Below are 17,626 nucleotides of genomic sequence, written 5' to 3'. Positions count from 1 at the left end.
GTTATATAAAATCCTAATAATAGTTTTAATCGTGAAGGGCAAATATTGTAGTATAATTTATTGATTGTATTAATTTTAAAGTTATAGATTTGCAAATCGTTTCCATTTTTATAGTTTATTGAAAACATTGCAGCGTTACACAACTATCAAACGTTTTTGATTATATATCAATGTTTTTATAAGTTGTGTCAATTTTATGTTGACTAGGTAGGGATGTCGTTTGTGAGCTCCCCACTTTTACAATTTAGCGTTAGAACAGATAAGACCACAGTGAAGACTTCGACATCGTCGTTTTAATTAGACTTAAGTTTCATTTTTTGCGCATCTGAGCCCCGGTAGCGAGATAACATCTCGCTGCTTGTGATTTCATTCAGACTGCAGCACTAATGACGTATAAATGCATTAGTCCTTCTAAAAAATTGTGTTACTTTACGTTATCAAACATTATTTTGCTTGTTCGTATTAGAGTTTTCCACCTGACCCGGGAGATCAAACTCCTTATTTGATTTTCACACAGTATGGCTGGCATCGACCGGGTTTCCAATGCATTAGTTGTCTCGCCCAAGCTGGAGCGGCGGAAACCAGAAGGATATCGAGCATGCTCATCTGAATATAAATCTACAATATGTTTACTCTCAAAAATTCATCCATATTATGATATTCTTTTATTTATTGCATATATGGTTGGACGAGCTCACAAATCACCTGGTGTTAAGTTGCTACCGAAGCCCATAGACATCTTTTTTTTTTTTTTTTTTTTATTGCCCTTGTAGACAGACGAGCATACGGCCCACCTGATGGTGAGTGGTTACCGTCGCCCATGGACTTCAGCAATGCCAGGGGCAGAGCCAAGCCGCTGCCTATCGCTTAATACTCTCCACAAGCCTCTTTTAAAGAAGGACATGTCATAGCGCTCGGGAAACACCGTGGAAGGGAGCTCATTCCATAGCCGGATGGTACGTGGCAGAAAAGACCTCTGGAAACGCACTGTCGATGCCCGCAGTGGCTCCAGGTAGTATGGATGAACTCTACTCCGGTGGCGGGCGGTGCGATGGTAAAAACGAGATGCCGGTATCATCTCGAACAATTCCTCAGAGCACTCCCCATGGAACATTCGGTACAAAATACAGAGGGAACCGAAGTCCCTCCGCAGACCCAGAGGTTCCAAACGATCCGCGAGAATGGGATTATCGACGATTCGAACGGCCCTCCTCTGTATGGAGTCAAATGAAAGAAGCTGGTATTTGGGAGCCCCGGCCCAGAGATGGGAACAGTACTCCACGCGAGGCCGGACTTGTGCTTTATAAAGCAAAAGTCTTTGTCCAGGCGTGAAATACCGCTTCGCTCTGTTGAGGACTCCCAGCATTTTGGACGCCAACTTGGCTTTGCCTTCCAAATGACTTCGAAATTGGACATCACTCGAAATGTCGACCCCAAGAATCCCGATGCTCGCGGAAGGTTGCAGGGATACTCCTTGGAATTGCGGCGCCATGACAAAGGGGTCCTTCTTCGCAGTGAACGCGCAAACTTGTGTCTTCAACGGGTTGAATTGAACTAAGTTCGATTCACCCCACTCGGAGACTCGCCCCAGAGAGTTCTCCACTTCAGACACAAGTTTTGATCGTCTCTCTTGCACCACGCTCCGAGAAAGACTCTGATGGCCGATATATCGCGCATCCCCCGTGCTGTCATCCGCATAGCAATGCATGCCATCAATAGACAGCATGTCATTGATATACAGGATGAAAAGCGTGGGGGAGAGCACCGAACCTTGTGGAACGCCAGCATTAATGGTCATGGTATCAGAACAATCACCGTCTACAACGACCGTGATGCTCCGCCCATCCAGAAAGCTAGCGATCCACTTGCAGAGACCCTCGGGGATTCCGTAAGATGGTAGCTTCGACAGAAGCGCCCTATGCCAGATCCTGTCGAAGGCCTTCGCGATATCAAGGCTCACAGCAAGAGCCTCGCCCTTGCTCTCCAAGGCTTCAGCCCACCTGTGAGTAAGGTATACAAGAAGATCGCCAGCTGAACGACCGTGACGGAAACCGTACTGTCGGTCACTGATCAGCTGGCGATCTTCAAGATACTTCAGGAGTTGTGTGTTTATTATTCGCTCCATCACCTTGGAAAGCAGGGAAGTTATCGCGATAGGCCTATAGCTCGATGGGTCCGACCGGTCACCCTTCTTGGGGATAGGGTGGACGTGGGCGGTCTTCCATGAAGACGGAACCCTGTTAGTGCAATAAGAGAGGCGATACAAACGCGTTAGCGCAGGCGTCAGCTCAGGGGCGCACTTTTTCAGAACCACTGCGGGGATGCCATCTGGCCCACTCGACTTATGGACGTCCAGGAGTCGGAGCTCCCGCCTGACTGCACACTGTGTGAAGCAGATTTCCGGCAGGGAGCTATCACACCGGGGGATGTTCGGTGGTGTGGCACCCCTGTCGTCCACAGTCGAGTTCGAGGCGAAGAGTTTGACCAGAAGGTCAGCCTTCTCTTTCGCACTGTGGGCCAGAGTGTCATCGGACTTGCGCAGTGGTGGGAGACTAGACCTGCAAAAGTTTCCTTCTGCAGCTTTGGCGAGCGACCAAAAAGCACGGCTCCCAGAGGGATAGCTCTTTAGCTCGCCTTGGCAATTACCTTCTTGTAGGACCTGGAGGCGGCGTTATATTTCCGCCTTTCCTCTGAGATGTTAGGATCCCGACGCCTCCTGGCATCATCCCATGCCACGTATGCGGACCGCTTGAGGTGTGCAGCATCCCTGCTGGCATTGTTATACCAGGGTCTGCTGCGACCCCCAACGGGCACTTCAGAAGAGGGAACAAACAATTCCATCCCCTGGAGCACCACGTCTTTAAGACGGTCCGCACAGACGTCAGGATCAGCAGAGGAAAAGCAGAACCGCCCCCATGGGTAGGATGCGTAAAATTCACGCAATCCATCCCAATCTGCTGACATATACCGCCAAACTCTTCGATACCCGGTCGTCGTTCGACGACAAGGACGAGAGAGTGGTACGGCAGCACGGATAAGGCAGTGATCGGACGATCCAAGCGGAGCGTCGACCACCACACTGTATCCGGCCGGATCCGTGGTCAGCAGAAGGTCCAACAGAGAAGGCTCGTGCCCCTCGATATCTGGGACACGGGTGGGCTGTGTCACCAGCTGGGAGAAGCCGTAGGCCAAGGCGAAATCGTAGGCAGTCCGACCCGGGAGGTCAGTGGTTCTGGACCCCAACCACTCTTGGTGGTGAGCGTTAAAATCTCCAAGAACCACCACCTCCGCAGATGGGTACTGCTCAAGCACGCGGTTAGTCCCCTCTTGCACATGCTCTATCAGAGCTGCACCTGCATCACTGCTGTGGGACCTGTACAGGCACGCGTAGATTCGGCTACGGCCCACGTGATCTACGCGCAGCCACAAGAGGGACAGGTCCCGTTGTTCGAGGCCTCGTAGACGGCGACAACAAACATCAGCCCGGACGAATACACACACCCCGGCTTTACGCAGGAAGTTGTGCTCCAATACGTAGCCGGGGTATTCAAGGTAAGAGGTATCGTCCGGAGCAGATATCTGTGTCTCCGTCAGAAACAGTAGGGCAGGCTGCGCCGTCTCAAGGTGGTGGTGTACGGCGTCAAGGTTGCTATGTAGGCCCCTGACATTGCTGAAATCCACATTAAATGTGGAATAGGGGATCGCCGATATAGCCCTTTTTCTTTTTCTTATTTTCATTTTGTTTTTTGGAGAGTGGGATAAGGTGAGGTAGGATGTTCGGAGTGAAAACATGACAACACCTGAATAAAGCGCGGAACATAGTGTGCGGTCGATTACGGGTTCCGTGAGAGTCCGACGCAGGGCATGGAAGGGCCCCCAGTCCACCCTGCGTACGATCGCCGGGATCCACTCCGGTCTCCGAGTCCGGCACGACGACCGCACGACAGGATTTTGCACCGGTTGGCGGGACAGCTTCCCGGGGCGGAGTTTAGTAGTGACACCCGGGTTCAGGTCCCCTACTGACCGGCGGGCGGCGGCGAACACCGTTTCACTGGGTCTCCCTATACCCCTGTCAAACAATCACGTCCCGCAAGCTCGCGCGCACGTCTGATCCGCATGTTCCAGGTGTCATCAAGATTCACCCCCAACAAGGAAGAGGAAAGGAAAGGAATAAAACTGGCTCTCCAACCCACACACCGGAACACAGCTAGGCTATTTGGCGGCGGACTCTAGTTGGAGGGTGGTCGCCAGCCAGTCGGACTAGTCCTACCACCGATTATGTTTTCGGCTCCCGTTTAGCACCACCCAGGGGTCACTTGTGGGGAATCGCGGGTTAAACCTACGGAAGCGGGAAGCAATCGACCCCTAAACGTAAATGCCGCTACCCACCTTGAGACTACCACGTTCTAAGGTCTCAGTATAGTTACAACGGTTACCTCATCCTTCAAACCGAAACGCATTACTGCTTCACGGCGGAAATAAGCAGGGTGGTGGTACCTACCCTGCCCTACCCTGGTGGTATTATTAATTTTGCGGGTTTGATTTTTATTACACGATGTTGTTCCTTCATCGTGGAAGTCAATCGTGAACATTTGTTAAGTACGTGTATTTCACTAGAAGGGTGCCCGCCTGCGGGATTCGAACACCGGTGCATCGCTCAACACGAATGTACCAGACGTTTTATCCCTTAGGCCACGACGACTTATATTATATTCTTAATAGTGAATAGTTCAATGCAATAAGCTTTAGAATGCATTCTTTCACAGATTAGTGAAAATTTATTACTTATTAGCTAGCCCAGCCGCTGACCGTTGATATATTATTCCGAAGAAGCCATGGCAGTTTGACATTTGGTACATGAAATACATCCGTCAGTAAAAAATGGTGGATTTGATTTCCGCAAACTGCACGCCATTATTCAAAACACATTTAGGGGTAATCTGTACTGTCTACAGGATAGCTCACCCTGTCATTAGTTACTGATAGCAGTGTGACGTGCTGTTTGTTGCCACACTAAATAAATACGGAACCGTACTTTTTCTAACTCAGTTCTAAACAATGATTTCTTTGTCTGATAGAGGTCACGGCTCACTTAACAAATAGAGGTCATTTCGTACTTCCGATGTTTTGTATCGTCAAAGGATTGTTCTGACAATAGATATTATTGTGTAGATGAATTCACGTTATATTTTCAATTTTTCATGGAATCCAATATCATGAAATATTTTCAAGGTCGTCATTTGGCTAGCAGATGGGTTTCAATGCAATCTTACTCCTCTCCCTCCTCGTGGCCGCTGGTAACTACACGCGGACCGAATGGTAAACAGTCGACGTCGCCCTCAGCACGTCATTTAGGATCCTCCCGATCCACTAACGGTGCTTTTACCCCAAGAACCGGTCACTGTGCTTGCGACGAAGGGTTCAGCGAATAAACTAACCCATAGACACACCCCACTGAGTTTCTCGACGGATCTTCTCAGTGGGTCGCATTTCCGATCCGGTGGTAAATTCTGCGAAGCATTGCTTTTACTAGGGCTAGTGTTAGCAATGTCCCCAGGTTAGAGCCACAAAAGCTCACCTACTCGCTCGGTTACACTGGCATAGCCTCTCAGGTAACCTACCAGCATAGGTAGGAAAAAAAGCAGTCTTCATTAAAATTTCTCTTGTGTCAATGTTAATATCTATTACACAAGTACACAGCCAAGAGACAACCAACGGACTGCACCATTAAACAAAGTAATATTGCTGAAATATATCAAACTATTACATGTCTTATAGAGAGTTATACTCCATAGCTCGTATTTCATTTAGTGTTCATCAAATCGTAATGTAATCATGGCATGTAATTAAATAAAGACTAGACGGCGCCTCCAGCATCAGTGCCAACGTGCCTGATTGACAGCTACCACTCTTCGTCACGAAAGCAATATGCTCATCAGTAATGGCAACAAGAATGTTGCGATCCCTAAGTCACAAGCGCATCATATTACCACTGGGTCGTTTTCATTATTAACCTGAAAAATCAGTGACGTAACATAGCCCTGCGGAGCGATTATGTTCAATGCTTTACTATGAATCTTAACTTAGTTGACAGGGTTATTATGGCACGCCTCTGAAATGAGCAATCCGGTTCAAGAGCCGGTCACCGGGACACTGATGGCTTGCGTGATAACCTCAAAATGAGCTTCTGGCGTCGCCTGTCTGGTGCAATTGGCCTTAGATTAGCTTACAACGATAACGTTTATTACGTTCGGCAGGGCCTTATGTGGGTTAAACGTATACGAGGCAGACCCGGCGGTGACCCGTAGTGCAGTCTACACGATAGCTTACAGGGTGCTGTTAGCGGCGTCCTGTGCTACGTCCGCTAGATACCAAACATCAAACATTCACGAAGCGTCTCGTGCACTTGCTCGTATGCACAGTTAAGCATTTCCTCAATAGGCTCGGAACTCACGTTTTTCGTAAGAAAATTGAAAAAATATGAATGAAGATTCGTGGGAGATTAAAATAAATCGATATTCGTATGTGTTCGGGAATAAAACACCTAGCTCGAATTCTTGTAATATTTTTGTCATAACATAAAAACATGTTTTGTTATTTTATCATTATAGTTGAGGTATAATGATAAACTAAACATGACACAGTTTCGTGAAGAGCTACTGGTTTGTGTCTGTAGCCTGCTGTAGGCTGCGGCCGTGCCCACCCGCAGTGACCTGCTGCAGCACGGGCGAGGTGGGGCAGCTGATGAGTGCCACAGTGACACAACAATGTTGGCTTTACTGCGGAATGGCCTCGTGTCTAATAAACGTATCTGAAGCGTTTAAGCTAAGTACTAGTAGTTAGTTTTTTAATAGAAAAAACAATTTAGCGGAAGGTTAAAGTAATGGTTTCAGCGAGTTTAGCCAGCCTGCCCAGTACCCAGTTCATCCAGCTGGATTTGCACCATATTTTAACAGAGTGTTTTGAATTTCGAGGTTCATGCATTCTGGCTTTGTGTGATTATTCGCTGTTTCCGGATATGGGTCCAATAAAAACTTTAGTCGTAATGCAGTAGTCTGAATAATGCCATCTTAAAATGTATCCGCCGGTGTACTGGTGGTAGGACCTCTTGAGAGTCCGCGCGGGTGGGTACCACCACCCTGCTTATTTTTGTCGTGAAGCAATAATGCGTTTTGGTTTGAAGGGTGGGACAGCCGTTTTAACTATACTGAGATCTTAGAACTTATATCTCAAGGTGGGTGGCGCATTTACGTTGTAGATGTCTATGGGCTCCAATAACCACTTAACATCAGGTGGGCTGTGAGCTCGTCCACCCATTCAAGCAGTAAAAAAGTAATTTTAACAGAATCAACGAATAACATGGTAGTTATTATTATTTAACATGAATAACTAATAGTTTAATAATGTGATACAGTAGTTTTCGTTGTAGCTATTGTTCCGATGTTTATTAACTTTCCCTTTTGATTACGTAACGTCCACTTCATTTTACAAAGTAAACTACCTTGGTCACCGCTCAAAGGGTCTGTTTTTGGGTGACTTGTGTTTCGCACTTTGTAATGAGTTTTATATGTTTATACGACCGCCGTCAAACACGCTCGTGAGTTCGAAAGCATATTTCGTTGTGTTCTTCCTGCGGTTGTAGCCCGATTTGATGTTTTCAATTCAAACAACAGAGGATTAAATAATTCGAAGTTAAACATTGAATGAAGTTTTTTTCAAAATTATAGGATTTCAAATGAAATATCGCTTAAGGAAAGCAAATTGTTTGCAACTTTATATTTTAGAAGTACCTGCCAAGAACAATCAGACTGTATTGAAGCGAGACTGTGGTCTAGCGTTGGTAAAACTATAAATAGATAATATCATTTTTACAAGTTTCGCATTTATCTCTAAGCTAGCGTTAATGTTCTTCGAAGGCTTTGCATAGTTCTTTAATATTTTTAGTGACATCTTGACATTTGTGGCGAGGCTTGGGGGATGCCTATGTCCAGCAGTGGACGTCTATGGGCTGATAGAATAGAATAGAGTATTGACATCGATGGTTAATATTATCAGATTACGACATATTCTTGATAGCGAAGTCTTCGAAAGTAAAAAATTACTTCATTGATTATTGAAGGTTATTCAAGGTTATTTTTTTCAATTTCCGATTGCAAATTCAATCTTTGACAAATAAAGTATTTATTATTATTATTGACCATGAAAACTGTACTATCAAATATAATTAAATACGATATTATTTCACACGATTGTTTTAAATATGCATTTCTAAAAGCATAACAGGACTAGTTGTTACACGCAGCTTTGCTCGCGTTCAAACAGAAAAAAAGCCCTTCGGGCTTAGTACATTTCTGAATGAGAAGTAGTCTATATACTTTTTAGTATCAGGATGATGGGTAGGATAATTAATACGTGAGAAAACAACAACCTCACAATCACATTTTATAATTTTTGTAAAGATTATATTATATAATATCTTTATTAGTACTTATAGCGTGTCCCAACAGGTTGGCGTTTATTGGCTTTTGGGGCATGACATTGACCTTCTTGACAAAAACAACGGTACGATGTCGGCCCTAGGGTTGCTTAGTCATACTTTCACTGAATATTTGGGTCGAGAACGTTGAACTGTTTTATTGAACTGGAAATTTGCCAACAAGGTAGTAAGTACTGTACTATGATCAATGTGTTAAAGCGAGTTCGTGGCGAGGATTGGATGCCATCTTGTTATCTAAGCCTTCATGATAGTAATAATATGATTCAAAACAATATTACGATTTATTGAAAATTTTAAAGGTAATTATAATCAGTTCTATGATCCTTTGGAGCCTGCAGTTATTAATAAAAATAATTCAATAATAATCTAAAATAATAATAATATAAAATAAAAATAATGTATAAAAATAAGAAGATGATCTAAAACTGAACTTGCAGTCAAAAGCTTGACGAAGAGAAATCATTTTGTTATTACAATAATACTATTGAGAGTCAAAATGGAGGAGTTTGTTTTGATTTTTAGTTCGGGAAAAATGGAACAGTAAGTACATAAATATATTAGAGAGAAATCCATTATATGCAACAGACATGAAGCATCCATGCCTTTCTTCTTTAAACGTGTAAAATATTTCATTTATTTGCAATACCAAACCCAAGTAATAACAATTGTCATGTCAAAAGTTGATATTCGCTATTCATTAATCAATTTTTTTGAGAGTTTTAACTGTAACAATGTTTAGATCAATATTACCTCAATCTAGATAAAGGTATCTATTTGTTGTATTACAGTAGATAAGCTAGTTCGTGTTGTGATAGGTCGTCCTGAAGGTCGGCTACTGAGTGTACATATGTAATTGAGTTCGAGGCTTCGGGCCCGGGGGGATTTCGCTTTGCTTTTTTGTTAAAGCTTGATAAGCAAATAACCCACTTGATATGCGCAGCGCGGTCACGGGAGCTCACAGCTGCTATAATAATGTCATCCAAGGGTAGTTTCAAAATGTTTGAAAATTATTAAGATTAAACATATTATGTTTGAAGTCCTAGTGGCCTAAAGGATAAGACGTCAGGTGCATTCGTATCTAGCAATGCAACGGTGTTCGAATTCCGCAAGCGGGTACCAAATTTTCTAATCAAATACGCACTTACTTGACAAATGTTCACGATTGACTTCCACGATGAAAGAATAACATCGTGTAATAAAAATCAAACCCGCAAAATTATAATTTGCGTAATTACTGGTGGTAGGACCTCTTATGTTTCCGCACGGGTAGGTATCACCACCCTGCTTATTTCTGCCGTGAAGCAATAATGCATTGCATTGCAAGGGTGGGGCAGCCGTTGTAACTATACTGAAACTGAGCGCTGTGACATGTCCTTCTTCAAACGAGGCTTGTGGAGAGTATTAAGCGGTAGGCAGCGGCTTGGCTCTGCCCCTGGCATTGCTGAAGTCCATAGGCGACGGTAACCACTCACCATCAGGTGGGCCGTACGCTCGTCTGCCTACAAGGGCAATAAAAAAAAACTTTAGAATTTATATCTCAAGGTGGGTGGCGCATTCACGTTGTAGACGTCTATGGGCTCCAGTAACCACTGAACACCAGATGGGCTGTGAGCTCGTTCACACATATAGGCAAAAAAAAGAAAAAAAGAAATCATTAGAATAATTACACTAAATTAAGAAAAAGATTAAATATTGAATGTAACAATTTAAACTTCTGCGGTAATGATTGTACTGTGTACCGTTTTGTCTACGGTATTTGTAAGGAATACATACATATGCACATATGAATATAGGTAATTTGAACTCCGAGCACTGACTTCAGTGGAATTATATTATAATACTAGGTTTTGCCCGCGACTTCGTCCGCTTGGAATAGTTACTTTGGCATAATGCTAAATTTTGCCCGCCTCTTCATTTACGTAGAAAGAGAAAATATTTTTGAATAATAGAGAATGCTAAGGAGCTACTTAAAGTACCAAAATCACACTTTGTAACCAACTTCAAAAGAGGAAATTATCAATTCGACCATAATTTTTTATCTATGTATGTTCACCGATTTCTCGAGAATGCTTGAACCGATTCTGATAATTCTTTTTTCTTTTTTTCGAAAGGGTAGATTCCCGAATGGTCCTGTAATCATCAAGATTTGATGATGGGATCCTGGAGAAATCCAGAAAAATCTATAATTGCCAAAGCCTATCTTTAAGTGACTTAGGTGTTTCAATGTTGTAACGAATAACGTATTTGTTTGGATAGGGTTTAATATAATATTTATAAAAACACCTTCACAAATTATAATGCTTTATTTTAAAACAAGTTTGGTTAGCATAAAAAAACGTGAGCCAACCTTAATATATAGTATAGACATAATATGCTGTCGCGGAATGTTTTTTAGAACTTTTCTTTATCAATTTCGTCATACATTATTTTAGCGAAACTTTAACCGTTTCCGCAGCGCACGCAGCGGAACCTCTCAAAAGGGAAAAATACCCCGATTTTGAAACATTCTTTATTAGTGCTCCGCTTGCATTGGTCTTAGCGTAATGTTATATTGCCTATAGCCTTCCTCAATTAAATGAGCTATGTGTCACTGAAAGAATTCTTCAAATCGGACCAGTAGTTCCTGAGATTAGCGCGTTCAAACAAACAAACTCTTAAGCTTTATAATATTAGTATAGATATAGATTCTTCTATAATTTTTTTTTTTTTAAATATTGGGCTGATGTTTTTCATTTTTATTTATTTCTTTAATTCTTTGGGAAACTAACGTTAAAAATTCACAATAGTTAAGAACAAGCGACCGTGATGCAATAGCGTATCTTCGATATATTTACAAAATATTAATTCATTATACGTGTGTTTGTTGTCACTGAACCTCTTAGAGGCTGAACCAAATTTGCTGAATATTTTTATGGGCCATTGCGTGGGTATTTCGCTTTTTTTAAATATTAGCAGGAAGCATAAGCCGATATTGCCTTTTTTGCGTACCGAGCTATCATCGTATGGTTAGATAGAGAGCCACTACAAAATTTCTAGAATAAAGCTGCATGGAATGTTGATAATCTGTGCATTGAATATCTTGAATTGACTCTTCAAGTCTTAATAATAAAATATTTGATGGCGACGAAATCATTACACGACATTCAATCATGACACCCGATAATGGGAGCCAGTTTCAGCATCTCATTATTAACTATGATAGCTTTAGAGACGTTATCAATAGTCTGGTTAAAGGTAAAACGCATGCGTCTGGGCTGATAGCCGCCCAGCGATGAGCCGTGCGTGAACTCACTTAAAGCCTGCTTCACTTTCATTTATTTGGTTCAAAAACAAAAATTCCTTAAATGAACAGACAAACAATACAATGGTCAAACGAGTTCAGACGCAAGCAGATAGCCCCCGGGACCCGTAGGGAACTTTCCCAATTTCTCTGAATAAAATGTTATCTACACAAAGGCCCGAATATTAAATCAAAATTTAATTAAATCTCAAAGGAAAGCTATTTAGGCATTCATAATTACATTAAATATTAATAAGGCCTTAGTATTGCAAAGTAACGGAGCTACAGTTGTGTTTATTGAGTGTGTGATGTGATGATTCTTCTAGAAGGGTGCGCAGTTTGTCTTGACCGTGGGCGCTTCTGTTCAGAGTTAGTTAAATTTAGCCGTAACAATAACGTGTTTATGGTTTGTAACTGCCAAAACCTTTGTCAAGATTGTTGTGAATAGCTTCGGATAGATGCCAGTGGTTCGCACGTAAAAGGTAGGGATTTAAAAAAAAATGCAAAATGCGTGATTGTTATTTATAGAAGACTAAATTTTTTTGTGCGCGCGTATGAAGCCTACTCGTCTTGATTTAATACATATATAGAACATACATTAGGGATTAGCGGCTTGGCTGTTTCCCTGTCATTACTGAAGTCCATGAGTATTGGTGAACCCTCACCACCAAACGGGCGGCACTCGCCTATTTACAATAAAAAATAACAACCAAATCTGCGTACACATGATAATATGATATGATATATACAATCTTACGCAACGCGATGTATTTATAGCACATTTAATACGACGTAGAAACAATTATTGCCTGTAATGTTTTTAGTTTTAAAATGTAGCTGCATGCTTTCGTAATATTTTCGTAATACTGCCACAACAATATCATTGAGAAATGTTCTAATCTCCGTTAAGTAATTGTACATCGTCTGTACACCTTGACTCCATAACTCAATAGTGGGTACAGTTAATTGGATCGGCCCTAAATCTCTAAATAAATTTTCTTCTCATTGTGCCTTATTCGACAACGCATTTTTAATAAGTCGTTTTCAACTACCTCAATGTCTTTAACCGATTTTATAAATCACTAGCTGACCCGGCAGACTTCGTAGTGCCTCAATCGATAAATAAAAGACACATATTTTCTCACCTTTTAAACCTTCCCTGGACTTCCACGAATAATTCAAGACCAAAATTAGCCAAATCGGTAAAGCCGTTCTCGAGTTTTAGCGAGACTAACGAACAGCAATTAATTTTTATATACTTATATAGTGATAATGCAAATAAATTGGACGAAATCGTTGAAATTATTACTTAATATATTTTATTCGCTGTTAAGCACTCGCTTGAACGACAAATCGAGCGTGATCATGAGTCGATCACTTCATAATAATTACAAGTACAGAGTGTGTGTCCCTCTTGTTCACGCTTCTAACAATACCTATACAAATGTTTCCCATACAATGTCTTTCTTAACGGCTAATAGATTGGAAGGCAAACAATCGATCGTTGCCATTCTAAAATGAACCCTAGCAAATCAGGGTAGCGCCGAAAAACGTTTGTTAGTGCGAGATATGTACACAGTACAAGGTCTGATGGAATTTTGAAAAATGTAAACATTTCATCGAAAACAATTTGTCCGAGTCAGCCTGTTGAGATACATTCAATCTTCGTAAGTATGATTTAGTGATTGCGTTCGTAGAATTATAAAACCTTGCGGACTCTATAAATAAGGTGTACGTTCACGTAACACTAAATTCAAAACAATTTGGCTTCTGCCATACTTTAGACAGTGAATCGTTTCTGAACAATCATTTTCCAGATCTGCGAGTAGGTACGTACGGTAGCAACGGCAACACGGAGCGCATTCAAGTAGGAAATCTATTCATTAACCAGCGCCGCGACGACGCGACGCCGCCTTACCATTATTATATATTTCTACTTTTTATTTATAACAATTACTTGGGCATTTAAGGATTAAATTAAGTTAAAAAGAATAATAAAACGATGTCTGACAGTAACCTCACGGGCTTGATGTGCTAGTCGTATACAACAGGTATTGTGCGTGTCTTTCCTTTAGTGCAGCACAGGTTCAAGATTAAACACGAAGTTTTCAGTTCGTCTGTATTTACAATAACAGTATTCACTAGTGTATTCAGTGACGTATCAACGTGGCTGTACACAATTTAGTCCTGTACCTAAAGCGGAGTTTGACCATTATTAAATATTTCAACTCATTTTTCGGGATCAATTCAGATCCCATAACGATGAACGGTTGCTATAGGAAAAACGTTATTTCGGATCCTCATGATCCACTATCGGTGTTTTTAGGTACCTCAAGCACCGGTCACCTTTCTCGTCGAACTCGTCGCTTACGACGAAAGGTTCGGCGAGTAAAGTAACCCACAAACATCGCCCACTGAGATTCTCGCCGGATCTTCTCAGTGGGTCGCGTTTCCGATCCGGTGGTAGATCCTGCGAAGCACTGCTCTTGCTAGCGCTGGTGTTAGCAACGTTCATAGTTTAGAGCCCCATGAGTTCACCTATTCGTTCGGCGAAGCTAGCATATGACCCCGACTAGCATGACCCCAATCCTGACTAGGTCAATAGAACAGATAGGAAAAAAATGGCAGAGGTATCATAAAAAGAAAGAAAGAACGTCTAGCAGAAGAAGTCTTATACGTTCAGGTATTATACGTATTATAACCAAAAATAATAATATTAAATTGTAAATTGTTTCTTGAAGGGCGCGTAAGAGTTTTATTACTTTAACTTCGTTTCCTTCGCTTGCATTGGGTCAATATAAGTTCATTGGTACAATGCTATTTAAAAACAACGAATAAAATTATTTCTGAAAATACTCTGACACTTGTAATAATATATAGGGAACGCCATCGCTTGTGCTTCGTATTCCAAAGGAAATGTTTCTAATCAACTCGTGCCGACCGACCGACCATTGAAATGCAATGCGGACGCAATATCTGTTAGTCTATAGTTCATTGCCGATAGGATTCAAGCCATTGCGAGCCACTCTCAATCCTCTCGAGGTACATGCGAACTGAATAATTCGAATTAATGATGAAGGAAGATGAAACGACAGAAATAAAAGTAATATTGAACATTCAAATTAGTTTTTATTACAATAAATTGTTAATCGTGTTTTCGTGCCATCTAATAAATAAAATTACTTGGTGAAGGTCGATTATTTTTGTTATTCGACCTGTCTCGTTTCTTATTTAGAGTTTAACGTGACGTGATTCATGTGATATTTATCTCGATTTAAATCGACTTCCTGTTGTCGAAGTATGAAAGTTACAGAGCTCTCCTATTGTTATGTTGGTTTAATAATTCCGTCATATTTGAACAGTAACGTAGGTGAGTCAGAGAGCATCTCGACTCAGTTGTGTCCTTTAATATAGCGGCTACAGCTCAAGCGGAACTATTGGTAATATAACTTACTTACATTACTGAATTAGATCTTAACCTCGACGGATAAAATTAAATATCGTTTGGTAAGAAGTCTTTGAAGAACAACGACACTGAAGACATTTTTTAACTATAAATCAGTTACTCAATTCAACACCCATTTTAGTTTGGACTCAAATACTCGTAATGTACCCGTGTGACTGACACCGGTAGTGCTGACTAGCACAAACTCAAACTACTTTAGATAACTTGTGACCGCCATTTGCATACTCGCGTGAGCAAGTTCGAGTGTATGTATGGAGTTGAGTTACTTCTTTATCTATTGGTGTGCAGGGGACTCGTTGGCTGATTCCAATAAAGTCGGCAACTTTTTTGTAAAAAAGGAACCTCTGACGTAAGTCAGCTCTATTTAATATTAACAGATATTTGAACTTAATTTATATAGACCCTCAACGTTACATCGACTTAATGAGTGAATCCTCGTCGGCAGATAATTGATTAAGTTTTAAAAGGGATTTATAAGTGCGACTGTCACAATTTTGTTCACAATGAAGTGAGTTTACAGATAAAAACGATTATGTCATTTTAGTTGTAATATGACCACACTTAATACATGCACAATGCACATGTCTTATATAATAAATAATAAGCCATAACTTGCTTCTCGAGCACACTCATATAAAAGCAAATAAGTAGCTTGTCGTTCGCGTCCATGTTGTTTTGCAATTAGCGCCACCACCATCACTGGGTTGGGAACTAGAGATCAGGTATAGGGCGCGCCCTAGAAAATAATACGAAAGCACTATACAGTGTACAGTAGGCTCTACGCAGGAGAGTAATGAATTTATAGAGGCGGGCCGGGGAGTCCGGGCCACCTTTATTCTGATAATTCACGGACAGGCTGTTTCGTTACGATCCTCTGGCCCTAATGTTGTAAATCGAAATTAAGGGAAGATTAAATCGGACAAGAATGTTTCATTTATGTGGACGACTTCTATAAACACTTGGGAGGCGTGATTTGTGTCACGTTATACAATTTGAATTTAAGAAACACACAGTACTTATAATACTATCTATATATTAATACGTGAAGCAAAAACTTAGTATCCCTTTTTACGAAAATTGCGCGGACGGAGGAGTATGAAATTTTCCACACTTATAGAGAACATAGAGAAGAAGTGCACAATGCTAATATTTTTTTAAAATAATGCATAAAAGATACATTAAATCAATAAAGAAAACATTACACACACTACATACCGTGTATTTGACGCACACACGCATGCATACTATTCATTGTCAAACTTTTGTTCTTGACATCTGTTGTCAAATTGAGAATAGATAAAATATTGTTTGTCTTTGTTAATATTATTTATAGTGTAGTCTTGGCGAAATTTGTGATTATAGAAGTATAAATACAATCATAATAGTGTATAAACTTACAATTCCAATGAATTATAGTCGAATTTCGACTACTGCGGGACCTCTATTTAATGAAATGTGTGTGTGACATGTCGCGTTCCTGAGGTTCGCTGATGATTCATAAGAAAGTTTAGCAATTTTTAAACCAACAACTTTGTTCTTTAGAACAGTCGCTTACTGTAGAGACGAGTGTTGTCTGTAATCAGTAGTCATGACTAAGGCCCGAAAATCGCGACAGTCATTCGGTAAGCGTATGACCGCGAAGAAGCTGGTACTCGCGTCTGTGTACCGTACGGAGCCTGCGATCTGTGGTTGCCACCCCTATATTTTGTACTATATGTTATTCGATAGTAAACTCCTAACATTTTGCTGTTGCTATCGATAAATTGTGTGCGTAGTCAGATATCCCGCAAAGGTCTTCGCGTCAACTTCACTTGAACAAACAAACATATACATTCATTTTTTTTACATACGGCCCGTTTGATGATGAGTGGAATTCAATCCTGATGGACGTTGGCAATGGCCGACCATACCTAATGCTGAGTTAAATCATATTTTATAAAGAATACGTTTTGGCAACAAAGCGTTAAAATTATTAGCTGTTGTAATAAATCAGTCTCACGCTATGAACCCAGCCTAATTTATTTGTTTAATATCAAATTATTTTACATTATGTTATGAGATAGGAAGAAAACACACTGAGAATTTTTTAGTTAATTATATAAACCCAACTATGAACCTCATGCTCGGTACAGTGCCACATGCATACATATGTAAAAATAGTATCGAGTTATGTGGGGCGTGTTGTGAGGAGGCTTGCCATAAGTCAGCTGTTGACCACCGCCGGTCTTCAATGGTATTATTAACAAAAATAAAATAAAGTCAATGCGTGTATTCGTAATACAATGAAGTGATCATCCGTGTCTGTCTAGAGGAAATTAGTAGCACAGATTTCTTTGTCAGAATAAAATACTCGGTATTCTTTTGTAATTTCGATGTAACAATG

At 41.0% G+C, this 17,626-nt stretch overlaps 1 protein-coding gene across 2 annotated transcripts in view; it reads left to right on the top strand.

The window, feature by feature from the left end:
- Positions 1-17,626, top strand: part of LOC101739615 (adenylate cyclase type 6) — a 203,776-nt gene that overhangs the window by 5,256 nt on the left and 180,894 nt on the right. The gene's annotated exons all lie outside the window — the stretch shown is intronic.

This window comes from Bombyx mori, chromosome 1, assembly GCF_030269925.1.
Source record: "Bombyx mori chromosome 1, ASM3026992v2".
NCBI lineage: Eukaryota > Metazoa > Arthropoda > Insecta > Lepidoptera > Bombycidae > Bombyx > Bombyx mori.
The sequence above is the reverse complement of the archived record's forward strand: the minus strand, read 5'-3'. Positions and strand labels throughout refer to the sequence as shown.